Source organism: Vicugna pacos, chromosome 13 (assembly GCF_048564905.1).
Source record: "Vicugna pacos chromosome 13, VicPac4, whole genome shotgun sequence".
Taxonomy (NCBI): Eukaryota; Metazoa; Chordata; class Mammalia; order Artiodactyla; family Camelidae; genus Vicugna; species Vicugna pacos.
The window spans coordinates 9,285,500-9,305,428 of record NC_132999.1 but is presented as its reverse complement, the minus strand read 5'-3'; positions in this window follow the sequence as shown (position 1 = coordinate 9,305,428).

Sequence of the window (19,929 nt, the reverse complement as noted above, 5' to 3'; positions counted from 1 at the left end):
AATTACTGCCAGGAAAAAATTTCTCATGTAATAAAAATTAGAGGTGGTAAAGAAACATATATCAAAAAAAAAAAACCCCACAACTCTTGGCAGATACAAACTACTATGTACAGAATAGATAAACAAGGTCCTACTGTATAAAAGAGGGAACCTCATTCAATGGCATGTAGTAACCTGTAATGAAAAAAATCTGAAAAGTATATATATGTATATATATACACACATATATATATGTGTGTATATATATATATGTGTGTATATATATATATATATATAACTGAATCACTATTCTGTGCATCAGAAACTAATATAACGTTGTAAATCAACTATACTTCAATGAAAAAATTAAAACAAAACAGAACAAAACAAACAAAAACCCTCTTTACTCTATTTGGGAGTCATGAATGCCAGAAGGTGAATTGGCTCAAGAAAATAATAAAATGGATAACAAATGTCAGAGAACCTATAGTTTAAAAGATGAAAAAGGTGCCAAGCACAAGAGCAGCCTGGAGGCTGGCATGGACCCTGTGCGCTTTTCCATGCTTGGGGGAGAGCAGGGATCTTTTGCCAAGTCTGCCTCAGTGTCAGTGTCGTGAAGATTCGTCCTATGTTTATGGAGATTGTCCAGGTCTGGCTCAGATGCTGAAAGGGATGTACTGGCACCATTACAAATACGAAAGCCAGAAAGGAACCAGCTGGCAATGCTGAAATGTTGGTGTGAGAATTTAGCCAGCTTAGGAGAGAGGAGTGGGAAATTATGCCAACAAGGGCAACAAAATATTGCAACGTAGCAATGCAGTGATTTGTGGATCATTTGGAAAAAGACCTTTTAGTAAAATGTCTACCTGGTCATGAAGGGCCATGGAGGCAAGTCCTACCTCCTTCATCAAACCAATTGTGAAGGCAATTGGGGAGGAAATTGTTCCTTTTTAAGGATTTTATTATTTTAATTTTTCTCCCAAACAGATGAGACCTGGTTAAGACTGGTTCAGCTTCACAAAATAATCCAGTGGGTTTTATATGCCACAGACACGGAAGCAAGCAAATCGTTTCTAGCTAAATAAACATACATGTTAATGTTACTTAATAAGGAACTACCCCAAAATTTGCAGCTGTGCTGGAACCCCTGCTTCTTTTATATCAAGGAGAGAGGTCAGTGAGAAGTATTATGTATACCTTGGAAATTCATCTTCTTCTTCTATTTTATTTCTAGTTCTAATAACAGAGCTTCTGATAACAAATTAAAAAATTAAAATGCAGTGTAGTGTAGTTTTCAAGAGGATGGGCTTTTGAGTAAAATAGAGCTAAGTTCAATTTCTACCTTTGCTGCTTATGAGTCATGGGATTATGGGCAAGTTATTGAACTATCCAAGGCCAAAACATGCCATTAGTGTAACAGAAATAAAGGCAAACTTTTTAGTTTTAAAAGGATGAAATGAGAGAATGTATAGTAAAAAAAATAACAAAGTAACTGGCATAGAGTGAGTATCCCAAAACGTTATTTTATCCATCTTAGCATTCAGAAATATTTATTGAACACATGACGGTCCAGACAGTGATTCAAGGGAATAACAGTCCTTGCTCTCAGGAAATCTAGTGAGAGAAGACAGGCAATAAAAAACATGGAAAAATGAAGAATGTGTCAGACGTTGTGTACGCTAAGATGGGCAGATGATGGACATATCTATGGATAGAAATTATTGGGCTGAAGGAATAAGCTTTTGTTTTTAGAAGACGTAGTCAAGAAAGAGCTCTGTGCAAAGAGGATATCTGACCGTGTTCATAAAATTTCTGGGGGAAAGAAAATTCTGTTGCAGGGACCAGCAAGTATAATTGTCCCAAAACAGGAGCATTGCATTATGTCTTTTTTTTTTTTAATTCAGACCTTTTCCTGATGGGCAGACTTAAGTAGCTGTATATATGCTCTTAAACACATGCTATTTCTTTGGCCCAGAAGAGACTCCCTGGCTTCGTGGCCATTTTGCCTAGTTATCTTCTATTAATTTTTAAGATCTCAATTCAAATCCTCCCTCCTACCTCCTAGCCTCACAGGCTAGGTCAGGTCTTCCTGGACCTAGTCTCACATCACTACATACCCTTCCTTTTAGGTACTGCTCACATTTATCACACTTGTAATTTTGCATTTGTTTTTGTGTTTATCTGAATAAATCTGATTTTGGGCAGTGAACGCTAAGTTCCAGAAAGAAAGGATGTGTGTCAGTTATTGACTATCACCATAATTCTGTGTTCAAAATATTGCCTGGAACAAAAAACATTTTAATCAGTAGCAATTGAATATATGAGTAACAAAGGAGTGAGTGCATAAATAAAGGTGAACATTTGTAAACTGAGACAATTCTATATGGTACCTAAAGCTTTAACTCATTTGGAAAAAATTAAATTAAAAAGACAACCTAATACTTATTTTCTCTATAGAACAGTAAACTTCACTGACTGGTACACCTAACTTTAATATACTATGTCTCTGGCATGGTCCAAAGTTCAAAAGGAAGTGAGAAAGTTCTAGAGGTCTCAGAGAAACCTAACAGCTTCCCCAGAAAATAGTACAAAGCAGATGCTCTTTAGCTGGTGGCTTAAAAAAACCCAGCTCAGATGCTTCCAAGGACATATTCATTAGCCTAGAATCATGACTCTGTATGAAAAGGAAGAATTAATGTTATGTGCTTATAATATGCTTATTTCTTCATTTTAACCACGGCTGCTTCTGTATCAGAGATTCAACTATGCTCAAAGGAAGTAAACCTTCACATTTTAATAAAACTCACTTGGTATTTTGTGCCATAGTAGATGCATAAAACACTCATGTCTTAGAGGAATTTAATTAACACTTAAAAAGAGATTAATTAATTAATTAAGCCATTGGTAGATAAACCAGGCAGAATCAGGCCCATTGCATTTCAACATGTTTCTTTAGCAAAACACATTACATTGATGCATAAGTAATTTCCTATTAAAAGTGTAGACATTTCATGGATCACTGGAAACTTTTTAAATGAAATAATTTAATTCTCTTACATGCTATTTCTGAAGTAGAGCTATTGAAATTGCATTTTCTGAACATTGAAAATATGCAGTTAAGAAATTTAATAGGTGGCCTACTACATGGGGAAAAAAAAATCCATCCTGGATTTTAAAAGTTGAAGTCTTGCTTGCTCATTTTCCACCAGTGTAACTTTGGCCACATTAATTAATCTTTGTTAACATTAACTTCTTCTACTTAAAATTCATATATTACCTGACATATATCTATCTTAGATATGTTTGTAAAAATCAAATGTAGATTTAATACATTGTATACCATATGTTTATATATATGTGTGTATCTATACATGCACACACTCATTTTATATGTAACAGGTATTCTTACGTGAGACAATAAGTGTTTGTGATGTTACATGTCTATTAACACCCAGTCTTTATTTTTTTATTGAAGTATAGTTGATTTACAATATTGTGTTAGTTTCTGGTGTACCACAAAATGATTCAGTTATATATATGTGTGTGTGTGTGCATGTGTGTTATGTGTGTGTATATAGATATAGTTATCTGCATTCTTTTTCATATTCTTTCCCTTTATGTTTTATTACAAGATATTGATTATATGTCCCTGTGCTATACAGTAGGACCTTGTTGTTCATCTATTTTATATTTAGTAGTTTGCATCTGCTAATCCCAAACTCCTAATTTATCCTTCCTCCCGCCTTTCCTCTTTGACAACCATAAATTTATTTTCTATGTCTGTGAGTCTGTTTCTATTTTGTAAATAAGTTCATTTGTGTCATATTTTTGATTATACATATAAGTGATATCATACAGTATTTGTCTTTCTCTGTCTGACTTACATCACTTAGTATGACAATCTCTAGGTGCAACCATGTTGCTGCAAATGGCATGATTTTATTCTTTTTAATGGCTGAATAGTATTCCATTGTATAAATATATCACAACTTCTTTATCCAGTCATCTGTCAGTAGACATTTAAGTTGCTTTCATGTCTTGGCTATTGTAAATAGTGCTGCTATTAACATTGGGGTGCGTGTATCTTTTCAAATTAGAGTTTTTGTCTTTTTTGGATATTTGCCCAGGAGTGGGATTACTGGATCATATAGCAACTCTGTTTTTAGTTTTTTGAAGAACCTCCATACTGTTTTCCATAGTGGCTGCACCAATTACATTCCTAACAGTGTAGGAGGGTTCCCTTTTCTCCACACTCTCTCCAGCGTTTTTTAATTGTAAACTTTTTAATGACGGCCATTCTGACCGGCTAAAATCCAGTCTTGTAAAAACTAATGAACAGGGCTTGTGATATTAATTGTAGTGTAGAAAATGATTATATAATGTCTAGTTTTATGCTCCCAGATTTACTGATGGAAAGCTAGTGATATCCATTTCCCCATCTATCAATCCATTGACAAAGTTATAAAAATACAAAATAGGAGAACTCAGAGTTTCTACTACTAGAAACATGAATAAAATCTTGAAGAAAATATGAGGGCCATTCAGAACTATCTCATGTATAATACTTCACCCCCATTTGCCACAGTTGAAGTACAACCTATATGTCTTCCTTTACGCTATGGAAAAATTCTTGTTATAAAATGCCATGACTAAATAGCTTTTAGCTAACTCTTCCCAGATTCCTTTCAAGATTTCACTTCCTAGAATCTTTTCCTGGGAATAGTTTGATCCTTTATTTTATGGTTTCCAAAATACCAGTTGGGAAAAAGAAAAAAAATATATATATAATATATATATATGTATATATCTAGATAGACAGATAGACAGATAGATAGATCAATCTTGGAAAAGCAATGAGAGTGGCAAATTTGCAGTCATTGGAGACAGAGAATTACAGTTAACTGCTTCAGATAATTTAGGATTCTTTTTCCCCATGGTAAAACTAATCCATTATTCTTCCAGAGACAAGCCATATAAGTAAACGTGCCACATAAAAATTTAGGCAACCATGTGAATGACAGATGTGTTAACTTGATTATGGTAAATATTTCACAAGGAATACATATATCATCGTATTGTGTACTTTAAGTATTTGCAATTTTATTTGTTAATTTTACTTCAGTAAAACTGAGAAAAAAGAACACAAATAGAATTCAGAAAATGCAACATGAGCAAAGATAAGGAGGAAATACTGAAGATAAAGTCAATAATCCTAACTTTTCCATGTTGGGAAACATTAGTAAATATAGCTATAAATGTATATAAGAATAAAAGATATGAGTATCAGATCAGGTGCTTAAAATATATTCATAAAATATAGAAAACAAAGAACGTGATAGAGAATATTTCAACAAATGTGTTACTTACTATATTCCTTGAGCTTGAAACTATCATTACCTTCATTTTCCTTGTGTTTCTACTGAATTAATGCTTGAAAGGCTCAGCCACAATTTGAAAGCAATAGACAAAGAAAATAGAGCAATGAGATAATGAAATGAAATGAGAAATGAAAACAAGGGAAGAAGTAGGCAAGTAAAAAATTTAAAAGTTTTATTTGGAAATTTGTGAAACTGAGTACACATCTAGAGGAGCATGAAGTAGAGCATATGACTCGGAATTTAAAGTATATTATACCCCAAATATATGCCCAGGAATGGGATTGCTGGATCATATGATAAGCCAATTTTAATGTTTTAGGGAACCTTCATACTGTTCTCCATAGTGGCTCTACCAGTTTACATTCTCACCAATAGTGTAGGAGGGTTTCCTCTTCTCCACACCTTCTCCAGCATTTATTATTCACAGACTTTTTAAAGATGGCCATTCTGACTGGTGTGAGGTGATACCTCATTGTTGTCTTGGTATTTGAAAAGACACATGCACACTGATGTTCATAGCAGAACTATTTATAACAGCCAAGACATGAAAACAACCTAAGTGTCCATTGACAGATGACTGATTGGCTAAAGAAGATGTGGTAAATATATATATGTAGTGTATATATATATACACATATATATATATATGTAGTGTATATATATATATATACACACAATAGAATACTACTCAGCCATGAAAAAAGATGAAATAATGCCATTTGCAGCAACATGGATGGACCTAGACATTATTATATTAAGTGAAGTAAGTCAGACAAGAGAAAGACAAATATCATATGATGTCACTTATATGTAGAATCTAACAAAATATATAAATTTTATTTACAAACCAGAAATAGACTCACCAACATAGAAAACAAACTGTGGTTACCAGGGGGAAAGCGGGGGGAGGGATAGATTAGGAGTTTGGGATTAGTAGATGCACATTACTATATATAAAATAGATAAACAACAAGGACCTACTGTATAGCACAGGGAACTATATTCAATGTCTGGTAATGAGCTGTAATGGAAAAGAATCTGAAAAAAATGTATGTATATGTATAACTGAATTGTTTTGCTGTACACATGAAACTAACATTGTAAATTGACTAGATTTCGGTAAAAAATAAGAATAAAAAATAAATTATACTATACTTGAGATTCATAGTAAATAATATAGTTGAGAATCATTGAATAAATATCATTAAAGCCCATAATTTCATTTCCTAAGCAAAATTTTGCTTAGCTGGTCCTTGCCACTGAGGGTAGAGAGAAGTCCATTTTTGAAAAATTGAGTGTCTTTAAGTATCTACCAAAAAATAAATAAAAATAAACTCTAAATTCCTCAAGAGCCTGGCCAATGTCTAACTCATTTTTTTTAATATTCGATACCTGGGGCAAAGCCTGGCCAAAACAAGTAAACAAAAGGAGCAGATACTAAATAAACATAAATTATAATCAAATCTCTGAAATATACATAGAACTAATTTATATAGATATTTTTTTCAGATGACACTATTGTAAGGTTACTATAATTTGAATTACCACCAGAACTACTGTGATCTTTTATCAGCTCTTCTGAAACCCTCTTTTTTAAATTTATTTTTTTAATTGAAGTATAGTTAATTTACAATGTTGTGTTAGTTTCTGGTGTAAACAAAAGTGACTCATTTTATATACATATATATATACATGTATGTGTATATATATATATATTTTTTTAGTATTCTTTTCCATTCTGGTTTATTACAGGATATTGAATACAGTTCCCTGTGCTGTACAGTAGGACCTTGCTGTTTATTTTATATATAGTAGTTTGTATCTGCTAATCCCCAAATCCTAATTTATCCTTCCCCTACCCTCTTCACCACTGGTAACCTTTGTTACTATATTTGTTCACTATGTCTGTGAGTCTGTTCCTGTTTTGTAAATAAGTTTGTAAATAATCATATTGTAGATTTCACATGTAAGCGATATCATACGGTATTTATCTCTTTCTAACTTACTTCATCTAGTATGATAATCTCTAGGTCCATCCATGTTGCTGAAACCCTCTTCCATCTCACTTTCTGTTCCACATTTTGCTATAATCTTATTCTTTAGTCGACTCATTGTTCTTTCACAAAGTGTGCTAATGTATTTCCTAACTCAGTAATTGTTAATTCTCTCCAAGTTATTGACTTATTTATGTAGTTCAAAGTTGCAGCTCTATTCCCACAATTTTAAAAGGTTAAAATTCTCAATTTAAAACCATACCTTAAAAGCAAACCAGGTTTGGCCAATTGCTAGCAGGTTATTTTATTTTTCTGAGAACCACCTAAGAACAATTTAAGAGCACTTTGGAAAAAGATGGTGATATGATCTGAAACAGATGACTCCTCTCCACCTTTGGAGTTCCTAATTAAAGTGCCAAGAGAATATGCAAGATTAAAAACCACCACAATAAAAACAATAACAATAATAACCTGAAATTTTTCTATAACTTGATGGAATAAAATTGTAGTAAGCCCTTGAGGCCTGCAACCACAGTTTTCTTCCTGTGAAAAATCAATGTTTAGTCATAAGTAGATTAAGTTTCTTGTACGTTCAGTTATATAGGCAACTCAAAAGAGGTGAGGATTCGAAGTTAGAGTTGGTAGGAGATTGGTCAGGAGATACGCCTTTTGGTCACCTTGCTGCTGAAATGTTGAAGTTCACCAAAAACAGTGGTAAAGACACACCCTGGGTGTTTGTGTGTACATATGCCCATACACACTTGTGTTGAAGGTTTGTCAGTGTGCTGTGGGACAGAATAAGCACATGACCTAAATCTGGACATGGGGGTAGGGATGTTTCCCTTACCAACAGGACAGAATTGAACCTACTTCTGGTTCCAGATCCTACCATCACTATAACATGCCACCAGGTGGCCAAGCCTTGGATGGGGAACCTATGACAGAGCCTTGCAATTGACCTTTTAAATGAAAAAATACATGAATTTTAAATTCATAGAAACCTACTGACATCCAGATATATACACATATACACAGACACACAGATATACACACACCCACATAGACATATACATAAGTACAGAGAATAATATACCTAGCATTAATGAACAAAAACAATTTAATATTTGCCTCAGATATTCATGTTTTAATTATAAGCTTAATACAGATATGGTAAATACTCCTTGCATTCTCACCCTTGCATTCTCAGCCTTGTCAGAGGCAACCAAACTGCTACTATGAATTTGGCATGTCTGTCTCTTGCTCGTGTTTGAGTAGTAATCATTAGTGATTTTGTTTTAGAGTTTCACTTAGAATCTAGAACATAGAATGCATCATTTTTCAATTGCTTCAAATGTTTTGCAATGTGAATATTTAGCTATATATCTAGGTCAATATTTAATCACCTCTGAGAGTAGAGCCTCTGAATGTTACATGTTTTATTTATCCTTTTCACTATAAATGGGTAATTTGGGAATTTTTTTTTAATATTAAAAGGCCCTACAAAGTCTGACCTACTGGTACTAGTTCAATCACATTGGCTACAATTCTCCCTCTTGTTTATTTTGCTCCAGTGTCATTGGCCTCCCTGAAGTTTCTCAAAAATATGAGAGATTGTTGTTTTAAGCCATTAAATTTTAGGGTGGTTCATTTTTTGGTAATAAATAACCAAAGAATAAGCTCTTCAAAAATCTTCACAATCCTTGTTTACATCAGAACCTTAGATTTGGTTGCTACTGTGAATGGCTCACCATTGATCTGCTACTGCATGTATAAAAATTACTTGTTTTGTGTGTGTTAGTCCTATATCATGTAATCTTGCTAAATTCTCTTTTTATTTCAAATAGATTGTGTTTCCTCTTGGATTATCTATGTAAATAAGCATATATGTGTCTACAAATAGTAGGGGATTTGACCCTTTCTATTCTTTGTGTATCATATTTTTCTTTTCTTATTGCCCTCATTTGGACATAAGTAAAATGTTGAATACCAACAGTGATAACAAGCAACCTTGCCATATTCTTGCTTGTAATGGAAAAAATTTCTTTTTTTTTTAATTATTTACTTTTTATTGAAGTACAGTTGATTTGCAATATTATACTAGTTTCAGGTGTACAGCATAATGATTCAATATTTTTTATAAATTATACTCCATTTGAAGTTATTAAAAGATAACAACTATATTTCTCCATTCTTTATCTATTTTATACATAGTAGTTTGTATCTCTTAATCCCACACCAGTATTTTTCCCCTCTTCCCTTCCCTCTCCTTACTGATATCCACTAGTTTGTTCTCAATATTTATGAGTCTGTTTCTGCTTTGTTATATACATTCATTTGTTTTAGTTTTTAGATTCCACATCTAAGTGATAACATACAATATTTGTCTTTGTTTGACTTATTTCTCTAAGCTTAATATTATTCAGATCCATCTACACTGTTACAAATGGCAGAATTTCATTCTTTTTTATGGCCGAGTAATAGTCCATTGTGTACATATACCACATTTTCTTTATCCATTCATCTGTTGATGGACACTTAGGTTGCTTCCATATCTTAAACCCTTTTAATATTTAACGTTAAGTATCTAGTAATTTTTTTTAGAAATTTCCTTTATCAGATTCTGGTGGACTATCCCTGCCTACTGCACCAAAACCTCAAGTTATTCTTGTGAGGAGAGCTGGTGATTCTCAGCCATAGACTAAAAGGGGATCAATACAGAACCCATTTTCTGAGCTTTTTGAATAAACCAGACAAAGGCCACCTTACATCAAGTGTGTCCATATAACAATTAAGAGGCATGAGGCTATTTGGGATGAACTCATGTATGTCATGTATCTTTAATTTCATTTCTATCTTTTACATTGCTGGTTGGTTAACGTGGGAATAAAATAAAATGAAAATAACCATAAATGAGATCAAGTTCTCATTCTCTCCAGTACTAAATCTGAATAAGCATCAAGATATGGCCTAGCTCACAGGTGAAGGATGGTACCTTCTATTCCTGGTTTTCCAAGTATTTACCTAGAATGGTTATTGCTTTTGTCCAATTTTTTATTTATATCTTTCCTGATTATTTTGCTGTGTTGTTGCTGTTGTTATTGTTATTATTATTATTATTAATTTTAACCCGATAATATGGGACATTATGTAATGTGGAAAATTATGTTAATAGAATTTTTAATATTGAATTATTTTTACATTACTGAGATAAGTCATTCTTGGTCATCATATATTACTATTTTTATACAGTGTCGAATTTGATTTAGTAATTCTTTAATTTAAGAATATTTTATCTAATTTTATAAATGAAATTAAACTATACTTTTAATTTCATTTTATTATCTGTTTTCACTTACAGTTTAATTTGCATGTTTTTTCAATCATTGCCAAATAATTATTAAATAATTTAATTTTTTCCCACTTAATGTCATATTACCTCCCAAAAATGAAATGAGTAACTTTCTCTGTCTTCTTAATCTATGAAAAAAAGTTGAATAAAATAAGGCTGACTCATTTCATAATATTTGATAAACTCTTTTTAGGTTATTTTTAAGTTGCTCTATAATCTAGATTTTTGGTTATAAACGTTTTATTTGTTCTCTTCATTGACTCATCAAATGCTTGCCTTTTTTTTTTTTTTGGTGGGTTATAAATTTGCTAGTGAGCTCATCTTACTTGAGGATTTGCATGTGACCTAGGTCTCCTTTTAATTGTATCTCATTTTTACTTCAGCCATGTACTGAGAAAATTTTCACGTCACAGTCTGGGCTAGAGGTTCTATTCCTATAAAGATAATGAGATCTTGCATTTCCCCTTCCTAACTAGGGACTCTAGCCCCAGGACTGTCTGAATGGTTTCATGTGGACCCTTGAACAGCAGAGCAGGTTGTTTCTAAAGCAGATCTCATAGACAGACTAAAGTTTTTATGGCTCCTGATTTTATGCAGAGAACTAGTTCCATCTCTGCCTTTAATCGTAAATGACTTCAGTACCTCCTAACTGGTCTCCCTGTTTCTGCTGGCGCCCTTAACTCTTCACTGTAGGGCAGAGAATTTAGCTTCTAAAACAATAAATCAGGTAATGCCACACCTTTATTAAATCCTCTAATGGATTTTTATCTCACTTAAAATAAAATTCAAACTTCTTAACAGGAGCCACAGCGTGTCCTACATTCTCTGATGCCCTCAGACCACTCTAAGGTCACCATTGTCTGCTGTGCTCCAGGCTCTTAAATTTTCTTTGTCTGAAAAAATAAAGCTACTGAGAGCTAGGGGCATTTGACCTTGCCCTTCTCTTTCTTCGGAACGTTTCAACCTAGACTTTTTCTATGGGGGCTACTTTGCTATGTTTTTCGTCTCAGATCTCTATCAAGCCATTTTGCTTAGTTTCTTTCATTCCATTCATGGCCATTGTCTTGTTTATTTACTATCTCTCTCATAGAATATAAATTTATTTAGGGAAAGACTTATTTTGTGTACTTCTATATTCAAACAACTAGAATAGTGCCTTAAATATTCAAAGCAGTAGACACCATATACTCATTAAACAAGTTCTATTAAAATTGGAAGTAACCTCACTATTGAGTAAATAGCAAAATTATTTAAAAGAGACAAAGAAATATTTTCATCAGTTTAAATGTTTTAATAATGTGAAAAAGTGTACTATGATTTTTATTGGACATTACAGAATACCAAATTAAACATTATGAAATGTGGTACAATCATACCTATAAAAATCATGTATGTTTCTAAAAAAGAAGTGTATGAAAATAAAAGTGATTTATTATGTGAGAAAATTCAAATTATAGACAGTTTTATTTATTGTCTTTTTGAATTTTCATGTTTTTCAAAATTTCAATAAAATATTCATTTGGTAATAAAATTAAACAATAAATATGTTGGGAAAAAAGTTAATTTTTAAAAAGTCTCATTGATTTTTCCTCTGCCATTGATTCTGTTAGGTTGTTTAGGTAGAAATGAGCACTCGGCAGGGGGAGAGGAAGGGGAAAGGAATGACCCAGAACACAAGGAACCTGAGCTGTCAATCAATTAGTCACAAAGCCAGGATATAAAAACAGGAAAAACAAAGGAACAGCACCATTTGTCCTCTCTTGGGTTGGCCCGCTCCCAATTTTCAGGAGTGTACCATCTTTCACTATTTTTTTTTAATTCACCGATAAAAGTCTTGCTTATATCATGCTTTCTGTCTCTTGTGAAAAATTCTTTTTTCAGGTGACTAAGAACCGAAGGAATTATTTATTATTTCCCTTTTCCCAGTCACATTAATTTTGGTGTCATGACTCGGATTGCATGCTTAAACCTAATCTTTCCTCCTTCAATTCCCTCTCCCTCCCATAGGCCAGCCAGCGGAGCACAAGCTCTAGAGCTGATTGTGGCAGCTGGACCCAGAATACAAGGCGTGGTAGGGTGACCAGCCACTGGCTAAACTAAAGATCATTCCAATCAGACCATGGAGACACTCGGCACACGGTAAGGCTGTGGCCGTTTCCCGCTTTCTGGAGGGAGACTGAGATGTCAGCTTCCATCCCCGAATCAGGACCCTAGGATGCTAGGCGCTGCTGATGCACGGCTACCCTCTCAGATGCATTTGGTTGTGGACGGAGGCTGAGACATCAGCCTAGTCCACGGGCCTTTCACCTTAGGACACTAAGCTCTGAAACCCCCCCCTGAATCCTCCCCTTGTTTTTCAGGTGGGAAACCAAGACTGTCCCTGCTGGGACTCCTTTGGGCTGCGTGTTGGCCAACTGGGACCATTTTAATTTACAAAGCCTCAAAAGAAAACACTTACATTCCTTTGTAGTGCTGTCTGGCCACAGTATCGACTTCCCTGCGAGGAAGCATGGCCTATAAACAGGGGCATAAACTCACCATCTTGTTCCAGCTGGATCTCATCTGCAAGAGACAAGGCAAATGGTCTTAAATACCATACATTCATATTTTTTACTTACTGAGGGGCAGCAATGATCTCCCAGAAGGATGTAAGTTAACCACTCAGGTAATGGCTACATCTAATAACCTACTGTCCCCGACACCCCCTAGGGAGGGGGACTCTCCTAAACCTACGCCCTGCCCTTCTCTCCCTACCATATACCCTTCGTTTCCTTCAAACTCAGGAAAGACACTGCCTTCAGCTCCTCCATTACCTCTGATAGCTAAGACCTGCCCCCTGGTAGAAACACGTGAAGAATTTGATCCTCAATTCATACATAAGCCGTTCTCTCTGGTAGAACTGAGACAAGTAAGACTGATCTGGGAAGCTATTCAGATAACCCAGATACATACAGAGGCATTCCAGCACCTCACTCTGGCATATGATCTCACTTGGAAAGACGTTAATATTATCCTTGGCCAAACCCCATCTGACACAGAAAAGGAAAGGGTTCTCAGAGCAGCCAGAAAACATGCAGCCAATCCACATCTTTCTAATGGTAAGTACCCCACAGGGGAAACAGCTGTTCACCCCAGGGGCCCCAGATGGGATTTCAATGACCTGAACCAAAAGTGGGAAAAGGACCATTTTTTTTAATCTGTGTTAAGGCAGGACTCTAGGCAGCCCGACAGAAGGTTATCAGTTATTCTAAGGTGTTAGCTGTTAGTTAGGAGCCCGGAGAAAACCCCACTGCTTTTTTAGAGCGGCTCCAGAAGGCACTTACTAAGTATAGTAACTTAGACCTCAGTTCATATGAGGGACAAATCATCTCAAAGGGTAAGTTTCTCACTCAGTCTGCCTCTGATATTAGATGAAAACTCCAAAAGGGGATCCAGAAACCTGGAGCAACTCTTGATGAGATGCTAACCACTGCTGCCACAGTGTTTTATAATCGAGAGCAGGTGCAAGAGGCCGAGGCTCAGGAGAACGAAAGAAGGGAGGAGGCCAGGCCTGCCCAGGTGACTGCGGCCCCTCAAGGGCAGCCACCGTCCTGATGTCCCCGGCCCCCAACAGCCTGAGTAAGTCCACCAACAAGTGCAGCATCTGCCACCGACCTACCTGGTCACTGGGCCAAAAAATGTCCTTACAGGGACAGACCTCCAAGATCTGCCTGCTTTTGGTGTAACAAGCAAGGTCATTGGTTGGCCCTCTGTCCACTGAGCCAAACAGCCCGTAGGGGAGAGCTGGCCCAAGACCCGCAGATGGTTGTCTGGGACTAAAGAAGCCCCTCCAGTCAGCCCCAACACAAGGGTCCCCATCACTGGGCTGGAGCCACAGGGACAAATGGATGTGGCAGGCAGGACAGTAACTTTCCTTTTGGATACCGGGGCCACCTACTCTGCCCTGACTTCCTTCTCCGGACCCTTCTCCTCTAGATCCTGCAGCACACCTGTCCTTCTGGTCATTAAGAAGGATGGAGTCCAGAGACTAGTCCAAAATTTAACAGTCATAAATGCGGCTGTAAGGCCTCTTCATCCCGGGGGTCCACACCGCTGTGTGTCACCGAAAGCATACCTCCTGGAGCCCAGCAGTCCATGACCTTAGAGCTAAAGCTGCTTTCTCCCATGTACCCCGTAGTCCCCAGCCCCAATACTTGCCTGCCTTTCAGTGGGACTCACCCAGTGGGTATCAACACCAGCTCCCCTGGACAGCACGACCGCAGGGGTTTGGAGACAGTCCTCGCCTCTTTGGGCAAGCTTTGGCCCAGGATTTACAGGGCTTACAGCCTGAAAAGGGGACTATTCTCCAGTATGTAGGTGACTTACTTATCTGCTCCCTTACTGGAGAGCAGGCCATCCAGCATGCAGTCCAAACTCTTAACTTCTTGGCTGAGCAGGGATATCAAGTTTCCAGGTCCAAGGTCAAAACGATCAAAGAGGTAACTTATCTAGGAGTTGTCCTGACTCCTGGAAACCTTAGCCTTTGCCCTGAATGGATTCAGGGGATCTTACAACTCCCTAATCCCACTACTCGGAAACAGCTCAGGGCATTTCTCAGACTAACAGGTTACTGTAGGCTTTGGATCCCTCACTGTGGGTCTGTAGCCCAACCTCTATGTGACAATTTAAAGGGTAAGGATGACTCAGCACCTCTCCAGTGGGGACCTTCCCAACAGGAAGCAATGGAAGAATTTAAAAGTCTCCTAGCAAGATCCCCAGCTTTGGGGCTTCCAGAACTGACAAGGCCCTTCCCGTTACATGTTCATGACAGAGGAGGTATCGCCTTGGGGGTCCTCACCCAATGCTGGTCCTACCCAACAGCCTATGGGATACCTCTCCAAGTGGCTAGATCTCACTGCTTGAGGCTGGTCTTCCTGCCTAAGAGTGTTGGGACCCCTCTCCACTCTCCTGGAGGAAGCTTTTAAGCTAATTTTGGGGGCCCCTATACAAGCATATGCTAACCACCAAGTTTCTGATCTTTTAAAAGGCAAGGGATATTTCTGGGTCTCAGATACTCGGTTTCTTAAATATCAGGTATTATTATTGGAAAACCCAGATGCCACTGTCTCCATTTGTGGGACACTCAATCCTGCTACACTATTACCATCACCAGACGAGTCTCTTCCCTTTCGCCTATTTCACTAGACCCTATCCATTTCTTTAAGAGCTAGAACAGATCTCACCGAACAACCCCTGGAAAACCTTGATTAGATCTGGTTCACTGATGGGAGCCACATATTCTTGTGAACCTCTTAGCGATCTGCAACTGCTTTTCAAGCAACACTCCAAGTCAAACTTCAAACGGCTATACAACAAGGTAATCAGCCAATCAACCAAGACAGCTTTTCTACAAGTGCCTCAATGGACATCGACTCTGTGCTCCCCACCTGCCCAGTGACAGCCAGCTAGTCTGGGACTCCAACAAGCTCCATCATCATCCCAGATCAGCAGGAAGTAGCTAGAGCAGTTGTCGCCCTCTATGCCCCAAAGATTTGGGGTCCTATGACAAGAGGGGGGAATGTGAGGTAGTTTAGATAGAAGTGGGCACTGGACAGGGGGAGAGGAAGGCAAAAGGAACAACCCAGAACACAAGGAACCTCAGCTGTCAATTAACCAGAGTGCAGGGAACCTGAGTTGTCAATCAATCAGTCACAAAACCAGGATATGAAAACAGTAAAAACAAAGGAACAGCACCATTTTCCCTCTCTTTGGTTGGCCCGCTCCCAATTCTTGGGAGTGTACTATCTTTCACTATCTTTTTTTTAACTTCACTAGTAAAAATCTTGCTTATATCATGCTTTCTGTCTCTCATCAAAAATTCTTTTTTTTTGGGTAACTAAGAACAGAGGGAATTCTTATTTACCTTTTTCCAGTAACAATTCCATATGCAGGAAAACAACAGAAAACTATCACAATTGTTTATAAGAGTTGCTCGAATGACTGCTGATCAAAACTTCTTGAATCAAATAAAATTAAACATTTGTTATTTACAAAAATGTGTTGTATAGCTTTTATACATCAGACAGAACGTAAAAACAGAACCGAGAGCTTTGATCAAAACAGATATGGTCCAAACTGCTATAGAAATTACAGTATGAGCAATAGACAAATATTAAAGAAGTAAGTGTTCTTGTTACCCCCAAAGCAGAGGGCTTCAGGTCTCGTCTCACCTGAAAGAGAAGAATTCAGATGGGAGATGAAAGCTTTGTGCAGGGAAAGATTTTAAAGATTTTATTTACAAAGCAAAAGTACACCTCCGAGTGCAGGAGGTGGGCTGATCCAAGAGACTATAGCAGCCTGAGTTTTTCTTGGTCCCCTGTTTTATACCCTTGCTTAGGGGTGGTCTCTTGGTTGAGTGACAGCTCTTGACCCTGGAGTGCTGAGTCATGCCTGTCCACTTTAAAGTACATCCTTACCATGATGCACACAGAAAAACCTATAGGGGCATGGAGGAAGCCTAAATGCCAATGTTAATTATATTACAATGAGCACTGGGTCATGTCCAGTTGGGTCCATGTTGATACAGTGCAGTCAAGGCTGTCTGGTCCTGACCGGTTTCTTGCCGGCACTCATTTAGAGGAAGTAAAGCCCCTTATGCTGGAAGCAGGCACATCGCTATCTTCCGGACCTTCCTCCCTCTCCTCCACTTTATCTGCTCAGTGGCCCCACTTATCTAACTGCCTAACATTAAGGTAAAGAAAATGAACTAAAAGTACGAGAATAAACATAGTCAAAGAATTAGACTATAGCTAATTAAATGTTAGCCAAATTAGAAATAAATTTAGCATAGATATTCCATGAATTGGATAAAGATTGTCCAGTGATAGCCAATAGAAGGGAATGTATATGTTTCTATGACTATTATCTAATTTTTAACAGCTAACCATAGGCTTAAGCCATCTTAATTTTTGAAAAACATAGGAGGATACATGGTTTGAGAGAATTTAAAGATAATATAATCTAATTTTTATTTGCTATATGACTTCCTTTTATAATGACTCCAAATTTCAATTGGTGAGTCCTGGTTGGAAGTTACTCAGGTAGAGTTTGCTGTCATTTAAGTAAGCATATTTCATTTTTTAGGCACTATAATGATTAAATTCTTTCTCCTATTGAGGTGAAGTATTTGCCTACATTCAGTGTAACTCAGTCTCCTGAAGTTACAATGGGATCAACCTAATCTCTCAACTATATGCTAGTTTATCAAGTATCAGAGACAGCTATCAAAAATAGCTATCAAACACTCTTAAATTGTGTCTTTTCCAGTCTAAACACATTATTTTTAAATATATCACTGTTTCCAGGCATAACTATGCTAGTCACTCCCCTAGACTCTCTAAAATTGTGATGCCAGCATCAAATTCAGTGATGTATGCATATTTGACCAGTAAAAATTAGCATAGGATATTATCAGTCTTTTCCTTTAATAATGTAATTGTAATAATGTATCTTAAGTTACATTATCTATTTTGGTCATCACATAACATTATCAATTCTTATATAACCTAACATGTATTAATTGCTTTTTCCAAGGTGACCAATAATTTTTATATTACTAAACCCAATGAAATGAATTAGACCTTTTCTTTGTTAACGTGTTATGGATTGACTTGTGTCACCCAAAAAATGTATGTTAAGTCCTAACCCTAGTAACTGTGAATGTCACCTTCTACGGAAATAGAGTCACTGCAGATGTAATCAAGTGAAGATAAGGATATTCTGACTTAATGTGGGCCATAATCAAATACGACAGGTGTCCTTATCAGAAGAGGAGACACAGATACGGCAGAGAGAGACCACCACTGGATGATGGAGCTGAGACAGGACTGAGGCATCCCCAAGTTGAAGCACACCAAGTGTGAGAACACCAGCAGAAGCTGAGAGCTTGGAGTGTAACAGATCCTCCTCTTGAGCCGTAGAGGGAGCATAGCCCTGCCCGCACCTTGGTTTTGGGCTTGTAGTCTCTAAAGCCTCTAGAAATTAAAAAATTTCTGTTGTTTTAAGCCTCCCAGCTTGCATTCATTTGTTATGGCAGCCATCGAAGACTAATTGAGATTTTGAAACCAGGAAGTGGGGCACTGCCATGATAAATATCTCCAAATGCAGAAATAGCTTTGGAATAGGGTGATGGGTAGACGCTGGAAGAATTTTGATGTGCAAGATAGAAAAAAAAACAAATTGCTGTGAAGAGACTGTTGGTAGAACTAAGGATGCTCAAGCTGCTTCTGCTGAGGATCCCAGATGAAATGAGGAACGTGCTTTTGGAAATATCTATGTAAAAGTGATCCTCATTATAAATTGGCAGAAAATTTGGCTGAATTCTGTTTTATTGCTGAGATAAAGAAAGCAGAATTGGTAGTTGATGAATGTGTGTATTTAGCTTAGAGGATTTCCAAGTAAAGTGTAGAAGGCAAAGAGTAGTTACTCCTTGCTGCATATAGCAAAATATGAAAGGAAAGAAAGAAATTAAGTAAGAAACCATAAAGCCAATAGAGACTAAAACTGGAGGGTTTAAAAAATTCTCAGCCAATTTATATTATGAAAAATGATAAAGCATACTCTGGAGAGAACAGAGCTTTAGACATGTGACTCGTGGACCCAGTCAGCCACATCAGTAGAAATGCTGCCAGTTTGAACTGAAAGGAACAGAGATGGGAAGATACGACAGAAGGTTGTTGGATTTCTGGGATTCTATAAGCAGGAAATGACTGACAGGGTTATTTAGCTACAAACACATGTCAGCCTTCAAGATAAGAGAAGAATGATTCTGAAAGTATCTCAAGACACCAGAAGGGCTGTGGAGGGTGGGCCTGTTCTTTGATTTTGGACTACTAGCCTTCAGAACTGTGATTTTAACATTTTTTGTTGTTTTAAGTCATCCAGTTTGCAGTGATTTGTTACAGCATTCCTAGGAAACAAATGCAACTTTTCAGCAGCTTTTGACAGTGCCTAACGCCATCTTCAAAATTTCCTTCACCGTAATTTCTATTACACCAAGGCTTTTTCAGTTCGTCTCACTACACCTTTTATTACCTACTCCCAAGGCATTTTCCATCTTGCAGCCAGAGTGCTCCTCTAATTAATCGTTCATCAGTCCAGTGCTAGTGTTTCCCATCACTTGGAATTCCTGGGTGGCTACCTTTAAAGTGGTAATTCAAATAAACTCATAGAGAAATGCATGGACAGGGAA